The sequence below is a fragment of the Narcine bancroftii genome, chromosome 4 (genome assembly GCF_036971445.1).
Source record: "Narcine bancroftii isolate sNarBan1 chromosome 4, sNarBan1.hap1, whole genome shotgun sequence".
NCBI classification, from domain to species: Eukaryota; Metazoa; Chordata; class Chondrichthyes; order Torpediniformes; family Narcinidae; genus Narcine; species Narcine bancroftii.
In genome coordinates, this window is record NC_091472.1 from 267,143,775 (window position 1) to 267,162,786 (window position 19,012).

Genomic DNA, 19,012 nt, shown 5'->3' on the forward strand with positions numbered 1-19,012 from the left:
AAAATTCTCCCCCCTTTCTAACACAAAGCTAAAAGATGCAGTGCCATCCACCCCCCTCCCCCAGCTGACATTCACATATCTCAAAAATCCCCAAAATAACATTGATAATTCAATCAACTACACCCAAAACTCCAACCAATTGATCCTGAACACCAGCAGCACCAACAAATTCAGCAGACTGGTCATCCTCTCCCCTCTGAGTCGAATGTTGCTCTTCAGCATTCTTTCTGCCATTTCTATTCCCATTCCCATTTCGCTTCGGAGAGCTCTGGGACTTTGCTTGTCTCTGTAACTCAGAACTATGTGGATTATTCAGCAAAGAATTAGCAAAAGCCAAAGCTTCAGTTTCATCATCAAAAAACTGAGCTTGAAAATTTCCATAAAACACCTTTAATGCTGCAGGATACCTAAAGGCAAATCAGTAACCTTATCAGCCCAGAAGAAGAGGACCAACAGCAAGAAGCCATGCAAAAAAACACCCAGCAAACTGAGGCAAGCAACTCAACAAGAAAGTCAGAAGAGACACAGATACAAGGAGGAGAAGTAGAAGATACAAACACAGGTGCAGACACAGAAGAGAAAGAAGAAGACCAAGCTCTGCACAGAGGAATAGAAGGTAAAATAGATGGACAGTATATAGATAAAAAAAAATTTCAAGATCAAATTAAAGCATAAAAAAATGGTTGACATTAGAATTTAGTGAAATGAAAAGAAAAATGAAAAGAACAGAAGAAAAAGTGAGTAGAATAGAGCAGATCATGAGAGAAATAGGGAAAAGATTAGAAAATGAGGAAGAATGAGAAATGGCTGTAGAAATGGAAGTGAATGACTTAAGCAGAAAATTGGAAGACAGTGACAAAAAAGTTAAAGAGTCACAAGAGTTGTTAGCTCAGAAGACTGATATAATAGAAAATTATAGTAGGCAAAATAACATAAAGATAGTGGGCCTAAAGGAAGATGAAGAAGGCACAAATATGAAAGAATTTATAAAAGAATGGATCCCAAAGTCCTGGGAATGACAGAAATACAGGAAGGAATAGAAATAGAAAGGGCACACAGAACACTAGCCCCGAAACCACAGCAACAACAAAAACCAAGATCCGTTTTAGTAAAATATCTGAGGTACACGACAAGAGAAAATATACTGGAGAGAGCAAGGAATAAAATTAGAGAAGACAAAAAACCATTGGAATACAAGGGTCAAAAAATATTTTTTTACCCAGACATAAGTTTTGAACTCCTAAAGAAGAGGAAAATCAATCCTATGGAAAAAAAGCTATAAATTTATGTAAAAATATCCAGCTGTGCTTAAAATATTTACCCCGGGGGAGCAAAACAGACTGTTCTCGGATCTGGAGAAAGCACAAGAATTTGCAGAACGCCTGCAGGACAGAAGGAGAGATGAAGGGATGTAACAAGAACGATGACAAACTACATATAAGGATGTAAAAATAATGTATAAGTAAGAACTAAAGAAGGGAAAGAAAAGGGAAGTAGAGGGTGGGAAAAGAGGGTGAGCTTTGTTAAGATAAAAGTCTTTTCTGGAGGGGGTTGGGTGGGAGAGAATAACAGTCACTGCGAAATCAGTTGACGGTTGCGAGCGGGTTCACAATCCAAATGGAGAGGGGAGTTGTGGTTGCCTGGCAAGGGACAAGGGGCAACTCAGAGAGGGGGAAGGACACTTGGGGTTAAGGGAATTTTAGATGTGGGAGTTGTTGAAGCATTTTATGTTTTAGAAGTGTTGTCATACATTGAGTTCAAAAAGGGAAAACTGACAGATGAAAAGGGGGATGGTGGTGGTGAGGAAGTGGAAATGAGGTGTAAACAGGATATGAGATGGCCATGTTGAACTATATGACTATAAACATTAATGGAATACATAATCAAATTAAAAGGAAGAGGCTATTAAATTTACTGAAATAAGAAAAAAATAGATATAGCATTTGTGCAGGAAACGCATCCAACTGAAGTGGAACATAATAAATTAAGGAGAGACTGGGTAGGGCACATAGCGGCAGCATCATATAATTCAAAAGCTAGAGGTGTAGCTATATTAATCAATAAAAATGTACCAATCAAAATAGAGGAGGAAATAATAGATCCAGCAGGGAGGTATGTAATGATAAAGTGTCAGATATATTCAGAATTCTGGAATTTGATCACTTTATATGCACCTAATGAAGAGGATCAAAAGTTTATGCAAGATATTTTTATGAAGATTTTAGATACACAGGGGAATAAATTGATAGGAGGGGATTTTAACCTTAATTTGGACCCAAAGTTGGATAAAACTGTACAAAAGACAGCAAAAAGAATAAAGTGGCCAAATGTATGGTTAAATCAATGCAGGAAATGAAACTTATGGATATATGGAGGAGGTAGCACCCAAGGGAGAAGGAATACTCATATTATTTAAGTAGACATAAAACATACCCAAAGATTGACATGTTTTTGTTGTCAGCCCATATTCAAGGGAGAGTTAGGAAAACTGAATATAAAGCTAGATTGCTATCTGATCATTCACCCCTGTTATTTGCAATAGAACTGGAGGACATCCCACCAAGAACATATAGATGGAGATTAAACTCCATGCTACTTAAAAGACAGGAATTTAGAGAATTTATTGAACGCAAAATTAAAATGTACTTAGAAATAAATACGGAATCAGTGAAAGACAAATTTATATTATGGGATGCAATGAAAGCTTTCATTAGGGATCAGATAATAAGTTGTGAACTAAGATGAAAAAAGACTACAATCGGGAAATAGAACAGTTGGAAAGGGAAAAAGTAAGTGCAGAAAAAGAACTAGCAACAAGGGATGATATTACAAAAAGAAAACAATTGGCGGACAAAAAAATAAAATACGAAACATTACAAACATATAAGGTGGAGAAGAACATAATGAAAATAAAGCAAAAGCATCACGAGCTATGAGAAAAAAAACACACAAAATATTAGCCTGGCAACTTAAAACAGAACAAGCTAAAAGAACTGTATTGGCATCAAGGATAAAGGATAAACAAATTACATAAAATCCAATGGAGATTAATGAGAATTTTAAGGAATTTTATGAACAATTGTACCGAACTGAGAACGAGGGTTACGAAGACAAAATAAAAGAGTTTTTAGCTAAAATTGAACTGCCGAAATTGCAAAAAAAGGAGCAAAAATTCACGCTTCTGAATATTCCAATCCATAAGACAATGCTCCAAATAATTTATTCATTCAGTATACCGATACACAATATCTGTACAATTACAAAATGACTGTTTAATATCTTTAAATTAATTCTGAACTACATCTACTGCTCTCAAACATTTAGCCACATCCTGCTTAATTGATGCCTCCTCTCAATTCAATAAATTGAATCTTACTATCTTTAAAACCCTGAGTAACTTGAACAGCCGTATTATTCATACACCACATAAATTCTTCAGAAACAGATAAAGTAGTTTCTTCTTCCACTTGCACTGTTTGGAATGTCTGCAAAGTAGGAGATTTCATTCTAGAAGCTTTCTTTAACTTTTGAGGCCTACCTTGAAGAATTTTAGCTGCTCTTAGAATTGTATCAGTTTCTTAATCAGGTTCTTCTAATAATTATTCCTCTTTTTCCAGCTCCCGGACCAGTGCTTCCCGGGCCCCACGACTCCATGTCAGCATTCCCTCCCACATAGGCCCGTCACGATTGGGCCTCCGGGAGAGAGTCGACCCGACAGCCTGAGCCCAATCGGGAGTCGTGCGGATGCCTAGTTTGCCAAGGGCTCCATAGCGAAGGCCCTTTGCCTCGGCATGTCAGTAACCTGCCTGACGTGCATGCGACCGCGTTCTGAAGCAGGGACCTCGCGCAACTCCGTTGGGACACTGGGTGTAGAGGCGCCATCTTGCGTTGTTGGGCACAAACCAGGTGCCGGAGTCACCATTATCTTCACCTTAGTCATCCTCTGAATCTTCAGCTGCTCCAAAATTGATTTCTGTGGATCCTTCAGCACTTTCTGCTCTTTTAAACAATGATTTTTTTTTTTAAGTTTAAGCTTTATTGCCTTTCATTATAGCTTTTGACACTTCTTTAAAAACTTGCTAAAATCTTTTTTTAAATTTAAATACTCTATAAATTTTGGGTATTAATTAATCAGCTGGGGAGAGGTGGAACTACAAGTCTACTCCCTACACCTTCTTGCCACGCCGAGGATGGTACCTTTGGCAATAAAAGGAAAAATTGAGTCAGAACTTAACAGATTGACGACGAGGATAAAAATGAACTTCTTTGACACTCCAAATGTGGGAGAGAAGATTAGAAGGTTAGAAAATTAGAAGATTACAAGACAAAGACTTCAAGAGCTACTGGCTGAGGAAAAGAGAACGTCTGAAGGACTACATATAGTGACTTGATCACTCAGCATGTTAATATTACGTTGTTATATGAGACCATAGTTAACTCAATTAGTACATGTACTCTTTATTTACCATAGTTTAGTATGTTTCTGGTTATGTGACAGTTTAATTACATTTCTTTTGTGGGGGGGGGGGGGAGAGAGAGTGTGGCAGATATACGCAGACAACTGTGTATGATGTCGTAAAGCAAATATGTGTGCTGTGGGGAACCACTGTAGATTTGCAATGAAGAATGAATGATGCACCACATATCCCTGTGCAAGTGTATTTCTAATCCTCAAATACACAGCATTGCACATCACACTTCACCAATTTAATTTGTTTACCTAGCTAATTGGCATTAAAGTGCTCTGAACCAAAATTGCTCTCTTTTAAAAACATTACTTGGTCATCTGTCTTTATTTGGTTTGGATTTTTAAGACATTTCAACTTTAAGGCAATCTCTTTGAATTATCTCATTGAAACACAGCTACGGAATGATAGACCTGAACAGATATTGTAAAAGTACAAGAGAAAATGATGAGGAGATTTATGAGAATATAACCATGGCAAGAAATTTTTGGTTATTGGGAATGGCTGTGTTCCATGGGACAAAGGAGATTTTGCTGATTTATATGTAGTTAAAAGAGGCCCAGAAAGGGTGAAGAAAGCATCCATTTCATTCAACAGGAGGGATCAATCATGAAATTATATAGAATTACCATCTGTCAGAAAATTTCAATAAACTTGAAGAGTACCTTAATCACCACTTGATGAACAGTAACCTCTGCAGCTGGAGTGAGATTAATGTAAGTAGGTTCTCGATGGCTGATGTGGACTCATGGATTGAATTGCTTCCCTGAAGGATTGCCCCATGAAGTACTCATCTGACTTCACCAGAAAAACCTGGAAATGAGCATGACTGAGATGCAACGTTCCTGATGAGTATAAGGCTTCCCCTCATCTCTACCTTGGATACTGGGATCATATACAATCCTGCTAACCTTGGCATACAGATTGGTGGCAAAACAAACAAAGCCAGTTTGCAAGGAGTTCAGGATATGGCCGGGGTTAGGTAGTGGGGGCACAGCAGTGCTGCAAAACTACTTTGAGTCCACAAACTGGAGCTGTTTCCAGGAGGTAGAGAAGCTTCCCTCGCTGGGACCCAACACCCCTCTCTGTAATTGGATTCTGAACTTCGTAACGGAAATAACACAGTCTGATCAGGTTGGCAGGAGAATGTTGAGCACCATTGCACTGAGCACCAGCACACCCCAGGGCTATGTTTTCACACTGCTGCCTCACGACTGCAAAGCCAGATTCATCTCCAACAGACACATCACTTTTGTGGATGACATGACAGTAATTGACTTCATCAGCAACAACAATAAGTTGTACTATGGAGAAGAGGTGGAAAGTATCATGAAATAGTGTGAGAATAACAACTTGAGGTTCACGCTGAGCCTCAGGAGATGATCGTGGACTTCAGGAGGACCAGGAATGACCACCCACCAATATACGTTAATATCTCAGTAGTGGAGAAAGTAGAGAGCATCAAGTTCCTTGGAATCCATTTAAGAAGTGATCTATCCAGAATACACATCTCCTCATTTGTCAGGAAGACACAGCAGTGTCTGAACTTCCTGAGAAGACTAAGATGATCAAGGCTACTGGTCACATTCTATCAGTTATCTACAAGAGTGTCCTGGCCGGCTGCATCTGCTATAGAGAATTGAATTGGAGGTCACTCCATAGCATCCTAAGTGTGGCAGAGAGGATAAATGGAGTCTCCCTTACCCCCTTCACCATGATCTACCAGAATCATTGTTTGAGGAGGACACACAAAATCACAGAGGGCCCATTTTATCCTGCACGCTGCATCTTCCATCTACTCCTGCCGGGAAAGAGATACAGGTGTAACAGAGCCAAAACCTGCAGCTGAGAAACAGCTTCTTCCCATGGGCAGTGACTGCTAAAAGACTGAACTGTTTATACAAAACCTCTGAGACTCTACTGTTTATTCAACAATATTTATTAATTTTACCTATGTATTTACATACTGAACATGTATCATAAGTGCGATTGAATATTTTTGCAACGAGGATGGGAGGATGTTGTTTCATTGGGTGGTTATTGTACAATTGGATGATAATAAACTTGAATTTATGCCTATAAAGGATGCAATAGATTGGAGTCTGGGTAAGCAAAACCATGTAGGGTAATGAACACAACACACTGAGGATGTAATATAAATGTAAGCCGGAACTACAGCACCATATTTATTTCTTCACACAATGAGATATTGAAACATGCACACTCTTTTACAGGGAGTGATTGAAAGAGAGGTAAATTCAGCCTAAATGTGTAAGTAGGTGATTGTCCTCTCTCTTTCTCTAATCATTTAAGATAAAGAGAATATTGTATATATCCTGAGTATTTGGTATCAACTTCACTTTGATGATTAAAGAGCCAGGAGAAACAAAATGAGCCAAATGGCCTCATTCACTGTGCATAGAAGCTTAGATTTTTGTCACAATCTCCACACATTGTGCATGGTTTGACTTACACTCTGATATATTGGATCCTTTAAAGGCATTAGTTGGCTCTTGGATAAGGTCATATATGAGATAAATATTCTGAAGTGAAGCCAGATGAGGACTTCAGCAGGGGTAAGTCAACAGGGAAATGTTTATGTGTATTTTGGACAATATGGTTCATAGTGTGAAAAATAAAAAAAATTTAAAAAAAAGAATGATTATTATGTGACAAACCAAATGTTTGTCCAGTGTTGACTTGGACTGTAAACCTGTTGAGATTAAGATTATCCAGCTCTGCAGAGAGCTCATCTTGTCCATTGTGTAGAGGCTGATAAATCAACACACCATTCTGTTGTGACAGAGTAGTAGATATGTTTTTGGGAGATTAATTGGGAAAGATCTGTTTGAGTAGATCACATACAAACACTTTAAAACAGATCTTATTTAATATAATGGAGCTCTGCTAATGCTAGACATGTCGAGGCCTCACAGCCTTTGCAAGAGTTTTGGAGAGTGCGCTAGAGACTTTACTAATGGATTGTTGTTTACAAAAAGGCAATAGATGAAAGAGCTTGTCGGAGCCATAGATTGTTTGGAGCTATTCTAAGAGGGTCATGTGGTTTGGCAAGCAGAGAGATTCAAACAGAGAGAGAGAAAGATGGAGATCACTTCTACAGGGTTACAGCCAGCAACGGCAGCTGGGATTGGATCAGGACAAGCTGGCAAGCTTTTGGAAAACCCCATTTGGAAGATGGGTTGTAAGAGCTTTGTTCAGCATGGTCAAAGCCCTTGTGATTCATGCAAGAGGAGAGAACTGGGTGTCTAATATTTCACTTGGAATAAGAGAAACAAAAAGGACCTGAAAGAAAGAGGTTACCATCTGGAGAACCCTGATGGGGCAAGTTTTGTCAGCAAGATACTGAAATGGCTGATTAAAAAGGAATCAATTGTGGAGGTCCTGGAACAACTCCTCTGAAAACTGACAAGAACCTTCTTGAGCAGTAACCATTTACCTTTCAAGCACCAAAGTCTGATGAAGTTGATAAATGTTAATTCTGTGCACAGTATAAGAATTGCTTGCAACCAATCAAGTTGGAGGAATGAGATTGGACTGTGAACCAAAGAACTTTTCTGAACTTACACACACATTACACACATGTGCGCTTAGAATTAGAAGGAGGTTAGGTTAGTTAAGTCAATAGTGATAAGTTAAAATGTGATTCTGTTCTCATGTTTAAAGATAATTAAAAGCAACTTCTGTGTTATGGGTCTGCTGGGCTTGTAACATTTTATCTGACTGCCGATCACAGCAGATGTTGCGATGATGGGAATGATGAACTGTTCGAGTGGAACCTTAACCCTAATGTCTAGCCCTAACTCTAACGTGGCTGGAAAGAACCCCAAGATGTTGAAGATGATTGGCCACCCATCAAACGTCTGAATTGCTACTCCGTTCCACTGTTGCCCTTCTGAAAATAGGAGGGACTTGTCAAAATAATCCATCAATAATTTGGCTAACCATTTAATAAAACATCCTTCATTCATATTCAATGCAAGTAAAAGACACAGTTGCACAAAACAACAGCCATTATAATCTTTCCACATTTAATTCCTTAATTGAATGTATCATTTTTGTCTAATCTAAGGTAAATCTGAATTTAAATCTTAAATACCAAACTCAGATGAAGCATTCTGTGATCAATGAGACAGCCAACTTGAATGATTATCAGTATTTTATATAGAAATCATTTGACCTATTATTTAATATCTTCAAATTGGAAAAAAATCAATAAATGAAAAAGAGTTTTAAAAAGTGCATAGATGCAACATATTTAATGTGAATAAAGAATTCTGTATCAGATTATAGTTTGTTGTGAATTGTTTTTTTTAATATTTTTTGAAATAAGAATAGTGTGCAAACCTAAATTGACTTGCAGGTACTCCACAGTGGCGCTTCTCAGTACAATTCCATCTGAATTACTAATAAAATCTGCATTGGTTCAGATTTTTCAACGTGCGTAGAGATTGGGTCTGGATGGCAGGTGGTGCATAGAGCGCCCGCTTGTTTTTTCCATGTTCTTCTTAGCTGTTAACATTTGAGCAATTTTCAAGTTTAAATTTATTATTATCATACAATTGTATCAGTATGACTGGATGAAACATCATTCTTTGGTTCTTGGTGTAAAAACATGTAAACGCGATTTACAGACATACCACACATATTTACAAGTGATTTTTATGCAGTACATATATAAAAATATATAAATATTTATAGCCGACTGCTACAAAGAAACATACACTTGCAATGTGGGAGGTTAAGTTCTGAGATTTATGGAGGCTGGAAAGGCTCCTTTTATACAGTTGGAGTTCCCGCCATTTGTTCAACTGGCTGACATCTGCTGCCTAAATAACAATAGCGGATGGGAACATTCTTGCATGTGAATACTCTTCTTTCCCAGCCTATTATTGATCTGTTAGATGGACAGCTTCGCCATTGCAATTTTAGGGCACCTGGTCTTGTACTGCTCCAGCTTTCAGCTGCACCGGTTCGCTGTGTTAAGGCACATATTGTGTTACGCTGCTGTTTACTACTGCGCCATCTCGGTGGTGGGGGCACATGACCCCCACCCCCAGAACTAGTGCTACAGTTCATAGTGTCCTTGGATGTAGTCCCCAATGTTTTTGGTGGTCTGCCTCTGCGTGGAGCTGCTGGCATCTGCTTGGGTTGTATTGGGTTTGTGTGTGCTGGCTTGAGCCTGTCTGCGGACAAGAGCTCTGGTTTGCCACCAATGTCCAGTTCGAAGGTGGCCTCATTGTTCTGGATGACTTGGAAGGGGCCTTTGAAGGGCTTCTGTAGTGGTGGACGGTATGGCCTTCTGCACATGAACAGTCTTGGAGTTCTTTAGGGATGTTAAACTTGGTTTTCCCGTGTCTGGAGGGTGGGATCGGAGCCAAGTTACCAACCTTTTCCCGCAGCCTGTCCAGGAAGGTGATTGTATCCTCCTTGGTGGTGGGACGAAATCCCCGGGGACCATGAGTGGAGTTCCGTAGTCAAGCTCAGCGGAGGATATGTGGAGATCTTCCTTTGAGGCTGTATGAATGCCCAGCAGTGCCCGTGACAGTTCGTCCACCCAGTTGGGGCCTGAGTCTGGTCATAAGGGCGGCCTTGAGGTGCCTGTGGAAGTGCTCAACCAGCCCGTTAGACTGCCGGTAGTATTCTGTCGTATGGTGTAACTGAGAGCCCCACAGGTTGGCAACATTGGTCCACAGGCTGGAGGTAAATTGTGCGCCTCTGTTGGAGGTGATATGGCATGGTAGCCCGAACCTTGCAGCTCAGGATGTGACAAGTGTCTTGGTGCAGGACCTGGTGGATGTGTCAGCCAGGGGGATTGCTTCTGGCTACCAGGTGAAATGGTCGACCACTGTGAACAGGTAGCAGAAACCTATTATGTCCATGTGAATGTGGTGAAACCTTCATTCCGTTGGCTCAAAAGGCTGCGGGGGGACCTTGGTGAGCTGCTGTACCTTGGCCATTTGGCACTGCAAGCACGTCTTGGCCCACCCGCTGACTTCTTTCTGCAACCTATGCCACGCCTACTTTCTGGCCACCAACCAGACTGTGGTCTTGTGGACGATAAGTTGAACCTGCCCGGTGGCCACGTCGCACAGGAGGGTAGTGTTGCCTGTGTCAACTGGGATGTCCTGAAGCTGCAGCCCTATAACGGCAGTCCTGTACTGAATTATCTCGTCGTCCTGCTGCTGTGCCTCCATTAGTGCCACAAAATCCAGTCCGTTGGTCAGAGAGTGGATATTCTGTCTCAACAAGGTGTCTGTGACAACATTGACTTTTCCTGATAGTTGCCTTACATTTGTGGTGTACTCTGAAAAGTAAGACGATTGTCTCTGCTGGCAGGATGACCATGAGATCTCGGCCAGGGTGAACATCAGTGGCTTGTGGTCCGTGAAAGCCCTTCCCTCTAGGAAGTATCGGATGGCTAAGCACAGCACCAGTAGCTCTCTGTTGAAAGCACTGTACTTTAGCACAGTGAGCCACAGATGCTTGCTGAAGAAAGCTAGTGGACGACAACTTCCTTCTATCTGTTGCTCCAGAACTCCACCATTTGCCGTTACTGAGGCATTGACCATGAGGGTTGTGGATGCGTCTGACCTGGGGTGGACCAGGAGTGCAGCAATAGCCAGGACTTCCTTCGCTTCCACAAACACTCGTGCAGAGTTGTCATCCAAGGTTAAGTCCTTCGCCTTGCTGGTCATCAGGGTGAAGAGTGGGCGCATGGTTCAAGCTGCTGCAGGGATGAATCTGCAATAAAAGTTGACCATCCCCATGAACTCCTCCAGTTCTTTGGTCGTACTGGGCCTCGGGAAGTTGTGGATAGTCTCCACCTTGCTGGGTAGTGGTCTTGTACTGCTCCAGATTTCAACCGCACCAGTTTACTGTGTTAAGGGACTTGTTACAGTGTGTTATGCTGCTGTTTACTACCACCTGTGCCACGCGATATGCTGGCTCGATCTCCGCGGTGGCGAGCTGCCACATAATGTTAAATAAGTAATAGAGTCTTGCAGGGATTGCATGAGCAGTTCATCAGTCATTCAGTAATCTCACTGCCCATGGGAAGAAGCTGTTTCTCAATCTCTGATATCTCTTTTCCAACTCCAACTGGATGATACTGTGTGTGGTGTGGTAGATCTCCTTAAAGTGTGACGTAGAGGCAGTTAAGTGCAATAATTGCATATAATTTTCATAGTTCACTTTGGGCATCACATTTTATGATTTGAATATTGCTAGAAATGTTGGTCATTCTGGGTCATTGTAACTTAATTATAATATGCAAAACTGTTCTAATGAATACATGAACTAAAATGATATAAGGTCAAGTAGAAGAATAATTTGTGGAAAAACCTGCACAAAGGCAATTTTTTTCATTCAACATGAAAATATTATTGTATTCAAAATTAATTTATATGTGCAAAAAACTCTAATCAGCCATTAAGAGATGGGTAACAAATTCTGAAGTATAATATTTTAAAAAGTAATCAAAATGTTTTTTGTGAGATGCAATGGTTCCAGTATATTCCTTAAAGATGTGTACTCACATTTGAATGAGAGTTTAGCATTAAGTTGCTTTCGGCAATGGAAATTGCTGATCATTTGGTGCTTAAGTTTGCTCTGATATGAAGTGGTTAGATATCAAGTTAAATTTAGACATACTGAACGGTAACAGGCCATTTTAGCCCACGAGTCTGTGCTGCCCAATTTACACCCAATTAATCTATACCCCTGGTATGTTTCAAATGGTGGGAGGAAACTGGAGCCCCTGGGGAAAACCCATGCAGACTTGGGGAGAATGTACAAACTCCTATAGAGAGCGCAGGATTTGAACTCTGGTCCTGATTGCTGCAGCTATAAAGGCATTGTACTAACTGCTATGACAATCATGCCACCCCAAAGTTTCAGTGTCTTATCTCATAAATCCTTGATCCCAGCTGGACAGTCTTGTGATATGATAAATGGAGACTGGTCTGCCAACTTAACTTCCTCATGATCAACGGTGGAACAGCATTTATGTCATGGTAATTGCAGATTCTGTCATTGGAGGTGCAAACATGCAGAAAATAACCGAAGAGATGAGGAGTATAAAAATGCAAGACAAACCTCAAGAAAGAAATCAGGAAGGCTTAAAGAATACATGAGGTTTCTTTGCCAGATAATGCGAAGGAAAATCCTAAGGGTTTCTACAGGTCTATTAAGAGCAAAAAGATAGTAAGGTTCAAAATTGGTTCCCTATAAGATCAGAGTGGTTGGTTTTGCAAGGAGCCTAAAGAGATGGGCTGGGGGATCTTAATATTTTTTCATCAGTATTTACTCAGAAAATGGGCACAGAATCATGGTAAGTAAGGAAAAGGAGTAGTGAGGTCATGGAACCTATACATATTAAAGAGGAGAAAGTGCTTGCTGTTTTAAAGCAAATAAGGGTGGATAAATCCCAGGGCCTAACAAGATATTCCCTTGGATATTGAGAGCGTCTAGTGTAGAAATTGCAAGGGGTCTGGCAGAAATATGTCAAATGTCCTTAGCCATAGGTGTGGTGCTGGAGGACTGGGGGGTAATCCTGCCGTTCTGTTGTTTAAAACATGCTCAAAAACCCTGTTCTCTTTCTTTTTTTGGGGGGGGTGGGGGGTTATATCAAGGATTAGTCCTGATTTTAAATGAAAATGATTTCAAAAATAATTTTTAAAAATTACTCTGGCAATTGGCAGAAAACGTATAGCTGTTTTTGGAAATTGGATACAGATTTGGTATTAGGTAGATGGCATGGTGAAATGCAAGTTGTATACCTTTGGAAAAGATTACATATAATTTAAAGAACAGATATGATAATTTTTTGGAAAAATTGGTATCCATATAAAAGATTAGTGTTATAACTTTATAAGTAATTATATTATGTCAATTGGTAGAATTTTGTACAAAATTTGTCACTCCCCTGCCTCACCTTAATGTATCTCATGTTATTTTATTTATTAGAGATTGTTTGTGTGTTTTATATACAGATTTTTATTAAGTGTTATGTATTGCACAGTAGTGCTTTATTTTACTATATACTTCATATTTAAAAGATATAATGGTAGCTGTAACTGTTAGAATAATTAGGTAAAAATTTATTCATAAGGTTATATCCAGTATTGTTTAAAAATTTATCTATTATTTTTTCTTTCTTTGTTCTTTTTTCCTTTTTCTTTCCTTTGCTTTCTTGGGGTTTTTCTGTGTGGCAGGGCATGTGTGTGTGTGTGTGTGTGTGTGTGAGTGTGTGTGTGTGTGTGTGTGTGTGTGTGTGTGTGTGGGGGGGGGGTTAAGAAAATTATTTCAAAAAGCATGTATTGATTTTGATATATAGAATTTTCTAGTTTTGTATGCAATTTTGTATTAATAAATTAAAATTTGAAAAAAAAAATTAGCCCTTGAAATTATAGGCTGGAGAGCCTGATGTCAGTAGTAGGTAAATTGTTGGAAGGTGTTCGAAGAGATCAGATTGTGACAGAGTATATAGATTATATAGAAATGTTTTGGGGAGATAAATTGGGAAAGGTTTGTTAGAGTAGGTTACATACAAGCACTTTAAAATGGATCTTATTTGAAATACTGGAGCTCTGCTAGTGCTAGACATCGTGGCTTCTCAGAACTTTTTGCAAAAGCTTTGAAGAGTGCTCAAGTGACTTCACTAATAGTTTGTTGTTTACAAAAGGCAACAGATGAAAGATGAAAGAGCACCACTATTGTCTGGAAGGAGAGCTTGCTGTTCTAGGAGGGTCATGTAGTTTTGCCATCAGAAAGAGTCAAACAGGCTTTTCTCTCTGAGAGAGTGTGTGTGAGAGAGAGACACACACAGATGATTTGACAGTGTTACAGCCAGCAGAAATAGCTAGGACTGGAACAGAACAACCTGGCAAGCCTGACTGGAAGATGGCTTAGTCAATGCACTTGTGGTTCATGCAAGAGGAGAGGACTGGCTATCTAATGTTTCATTTGAGTTAAGAGAAACTAAAAGGAACTCTGTGGTGATCTGAAAGAAGGAGGTTATCATCTGGAGAACACTGAAGGGGTAAGTTTCATCAGCAAGACACTGAGGTGACTGTTGGAAGTACATCAGTTGTGGATGTCCTGGAACAACAAATCTCTCTCTGAAAACTGACAAGAACCTTCCTGAGCAGTAACCATTTACCTTTCGAGCACCAAAGCCTGGTGAACTTCATAAATATTAAAATCTGTGCACAGTATAAGAATTGTCTGCAACCAGTGAACTTGAAGGAATGAGAAGTGTGATTGGACTGTGAAGCAAAGAACTTTTCTGAACTTACACACTCATTACACACACGTGTGCTTAGCATAGAAGTGGGTTAAGTTAGGTTAGTTTTGTAAATAGTGATAAGTTAAAGTGTGATTCTGTTTTCATGTTTAAAGATAATCAAAGGCAAACTTTATTTAAGTAACCATTTTTCTTGGTGAATATCTATTGCTGCTGGGTTTGGGGGTCATCTGGGCTTGTAACAAGATATAGAATTATTTGGATAGCCAGGAGCTGATTACGGATAGTCAACATGGCTACGTACATGGTAGGTCATGTTTAACCAATCTTGTAGAGTTTTTTGAGGAGGTTACCATGAAAGTTGATGAAGGAAAGACTGTGGATGTTATTTACATGGACTTTAGTAAGGCCTTTGACAAGGTCCCATATGGGAGGTTAGTCAAGAAAATTCAGATGCTAGGTATTCATGATGAAGTAGTGAACTGGATTCAACAATGTCTGGATGGGAGAAGCCAGTGAGTAATGGTGCACAATTGTTTCTCAGACTGGAGGCCTGTGACTAGTGGTGTACCTCAGATACTGGGGCCATTGTTTGTCATCTTTATCATTGATATGGATAATAATGTGGTAAATTGAATCAGCAAGTTTGCAGATGACACTAAGAATGGATATGTTGTGGACAGTGAAGGTTTTCAAAGCTTGCAGAGGGATCTGGACCAGCTGGGAAAATAGGCTGAAAATTTTCAAATGGAATTTAATGCAGACAATTGTGAGGTGTTGCATTTTGGAAGTACAAATCAAGAAAGAACATACATGGTAAATTATAGGGCCCTGAGGGGTGCAATAGAATGGAGGAATCATTGAATACAGATGCATAATTCCCTAAAGTGGTGTCACAGTTGGATAGGGTTATAAAGATAGCTTTTAGAACATTCATAAATAGTGTACTGGAGTTGGGATGTTATGGTAAAGTTGTATAAGACATTGGTGAGGCTAAATTTGGAGAATTGTGTGCAGTTTTGGTCACCTAAGTATAGGAAAGATGTCAATAAAATAGAAAGAGTGTAGAGATTTACTAGATATTGTTCAGACTTTAGGAACTGAGTTAAAGGGAAAGGTTAAACAAGTTAGGTCTTTATTCCCTGGAGCATAGAATTGATAAAGGTATTTAAAATTATGAGGAGAATAGACAGAATAAATGTAGATGAGCTTTTTTTAGCTGAGGGTAGGTGAGATACAAACCAGAGAACATGGGTTAAGTGTGAAAGGGGAAAAGTTTAGGGGGAATATCTTCACACATAGAGTGGTGGGAGAGTGGAATGAGTTGCCAGTTGAGGTGGTGAATGTGGATTCAATTTTAACATATAAGAAGATTTTCAAATGGTACATGGATGGGATAGGTATGGAGGGCTATGAACTGAGTGCAGGCCAGTGGGACTAGGCAATAAAAAAAAGTTCAGCACAGAGTAAAAGGGCCAAAGGGGCCTGTTTCTATGGATATAATTGGGTTTAAAAACAGAGCAATAATTTTTCTAAGCTTTAGTTTTATTTAAACAATAAGTTCTATTTAAAAATACTGTTACTGCTATATCATTCAAGTGGAATGATCAGAACTGGTCAGGTTTATATTGATTATGCCTTTTTGATTTGATCATTCAGTAGGTTTGTGGTGATCATCAAACATTGTGCCAGTGGTAAACACTGCAGACATTAAGCAGTTGTCTGTTGGAGGATACACATGAATGGATTCATTCAGGTAGATTTTTAAATGTTGGTGGATTGTTTCTTGCTTGCATTGATGTGATTCTGTTGTTAATCCATTACTGCCAAAGGCAAATAGATTGAAACTGCAATCTCATCTCTCCCTTGAAATCATAATTGGGTTGTACAACTCTTAAAAGACTATGATTTGTATATTTAGTAGACTTGGTTCATGCCAGACATAGGTGATCATATAGTTTGTTTTGGTTGCATTTTGAAGATCATAAGGAAGACTGCTGTTCTCATTTTAATCTTTTAGTATCTTCATGTAGAATGACCACAAAGCAATAATTTCCTTTAAGTCATTATCTGTCAGCTCCTTTCTCAGCTCCATTGTAGATCTGCCATTTAAAGTTGATTGTGCAAATGATTTTTCTTTAGGCACAATTTGCATCAAGAGTGTTGTGTAAAATGAATGAAAAAGCATGAATGTTCACAATATCTACTAACTCCTAATAAAATATAGAATACTTAAGCAATCTATTAAGAGCTGTGCCAGAATTTTTAAACAATCATGATAAGTATATGTTTAAATAAATCTCACAATTGAACTATTTCCATGGGGTTTATAACAATAACCATGGTAATAAACTTCAGTCAGCCAGATGTAGTATTTTCATTATTTTTTTATAGTAAGATTACTGCTGTTGGATGATTCCATTGGCGAAGGCTACAACAGTGTAGCATTCAGAGGAAGAGGTGTAATTGACAATATCTCCTGATTTTCCACATTTGACGGTATTTGTAGACTCAGAAGTTGTAAGTTTCACTGTGTAGTTGGAAAACTCTTGAGATTTTCATCGGACTTGTCAGCCACAAACGAGCCTGCAGCTGACGTGGACATTTACCCCCTCCATAAATCTTCATCCGCGAAGCCAAGCCAAAGAAGACAATTATAAAACTGAAGCCAGGCCTCAATAGCTTTAAGTATCCCATGAGCCCCAAGAGTTAGGAAATGCAAATATCTTTTCATTGATAAATGCGGTTCACTTCAATGCTGAAAATAAATCTCTAATTTTCAAAAAATTGTCCATCCTAATAATTCAACACTAGTTGGCACATTGCACTTAACAAATTCTAAGTTATAAGAGAAAACACTGATATTTTGTTTTAAAGCAGATAGAAGTTGTTGAATAGCATTATTATATTAGAACTGTAATTTCAATATTTGAACTACAACCTTGGAAAACAATTAAAACCTGATATTGCCTTTCTTTCATTTGAATTAAGTACTTAGGTAAATAGCTAATTGAATTTCTAACAGGAACTTAAATATTTTGCCATGGCTAACTTTCTAGAAGGCAAATGTTGCTTAAAAATTCTGAACATTATGATCAGATTATGATATTAATTTTGAAATAGTTTTGTTTGGGCAAAGGGCATTAGAATATAAAAAAATAGAAACAGATGAAGCATTCAGCTTTTTGAACTTCAGCACAGAAGTAATTTAATAATATAAAGGTCTGCAAATAAAATAATTAAAATTCTTCTGTGATTACATACATTTTGGAATTGCAGTTATACCTTAATTGAATCTTTTCTTCCCTCTTTTGCTTCATAACTTACCTATCAAAACTTTTGATCTCGTATTTAGTTTGGTGTGAGTTTTTATCATGATGTTTGGAAATAACCTTTGGTATTTTACCTATGTTGAAGGATGTATGTACATAGGCGTTTAAAGGAGATGACCATGGTAATTTTTTTAAATACATGAGTGATAGGTGCTTGGAGGGGCTGCTGGGAGTAGTAGTAGAATCCGGTATAGGATAGTCTCATGGACTATCGTAGCTCTTTTAATTAATCTCTTTGTCCTCTTTTGCTGAATTATAATATGCTCCCATTTCTTAAGCTGGCTATTATTTTTAGCAATTTTATGACTCTTAAGATTGTACATTTAACTTCTTTTGTTATTCAGGAAAGGTTTTTTAAAAAACTTCCTACATTTATTCTTTAAATGCTTACCATTGCCGATCCACCATTAGGCCTTTCAATGAAGCCTTCCAATCTATCATGACCAATTAGCTTTTCATAGTTGTCCTTGTTTTGATTTAGGGCCTGTGATTCTGATTCAACTATTTTACTTCTTATTTAAGAATCCTAGCATATTCTGGTTAATGTTTTTCAAAACTAACAAAATTATTAATTCAGTCCTTGAACCTGGTGAACTTTCCTTTATATCAGGAGACTAAAACTATAACAAATGCTTCTGCTGCGTGAACATGGGAGGACTTGGTGGTGATTTTCTGGTTTCCAGACAATATTATCTTGAAAAATGGTAAATCTTGAAAATGTGAGAGCATTCTATGTTCATAACATAATCTTCATCGCTCCTTGATTTAAAGTATCTGTCACAAATGGTGAGTGGCTACACAGTTTCCTTTCCATTTTCTGTAAGATGGCTACTCCCACTCCCATTGAAAACACTTCAGATGCTTGCTTTTCAAGTAGAATTTTAAGGGTATGGGTGTAAAATTGTATTCATACTCTTCTTAGAACATGTGGGAATATGGGCAGCAATTTC

General features: G+C 38.6%; 2 long non-coding RNA genes across 4 annotated transcripts in view; one reads left to right on the forward strand and one right to left on the reverse strand.

The window, feature by feature from the left end:
* The window catches only part of LOC138761949 (uncharacterized), a 53,217-nt gene extending 48,443 nt beyond the window's left edge, over nucleotides 1-4,774 (forward strand). Inside the window, exon 4 of the long non-coding RNA XR_011356642.1 lies at nucleotides 3,618-4,774. This is a non-coding gene — a long non-coding RNA (uncharacterized lncRNA). The remainder of the gene's footprint in view (nucleotides 1-3,617) is intronic.
* Nucleotides 1-19,012, reverse strand: part of LOC138761947 (uncharacterized) — an 80,228-nt gene that overhangs the window by 12,240 nt on the left and 48,976 nt on the right. The gene's annotated exons all lie outside the window — the stretch shown is intronic.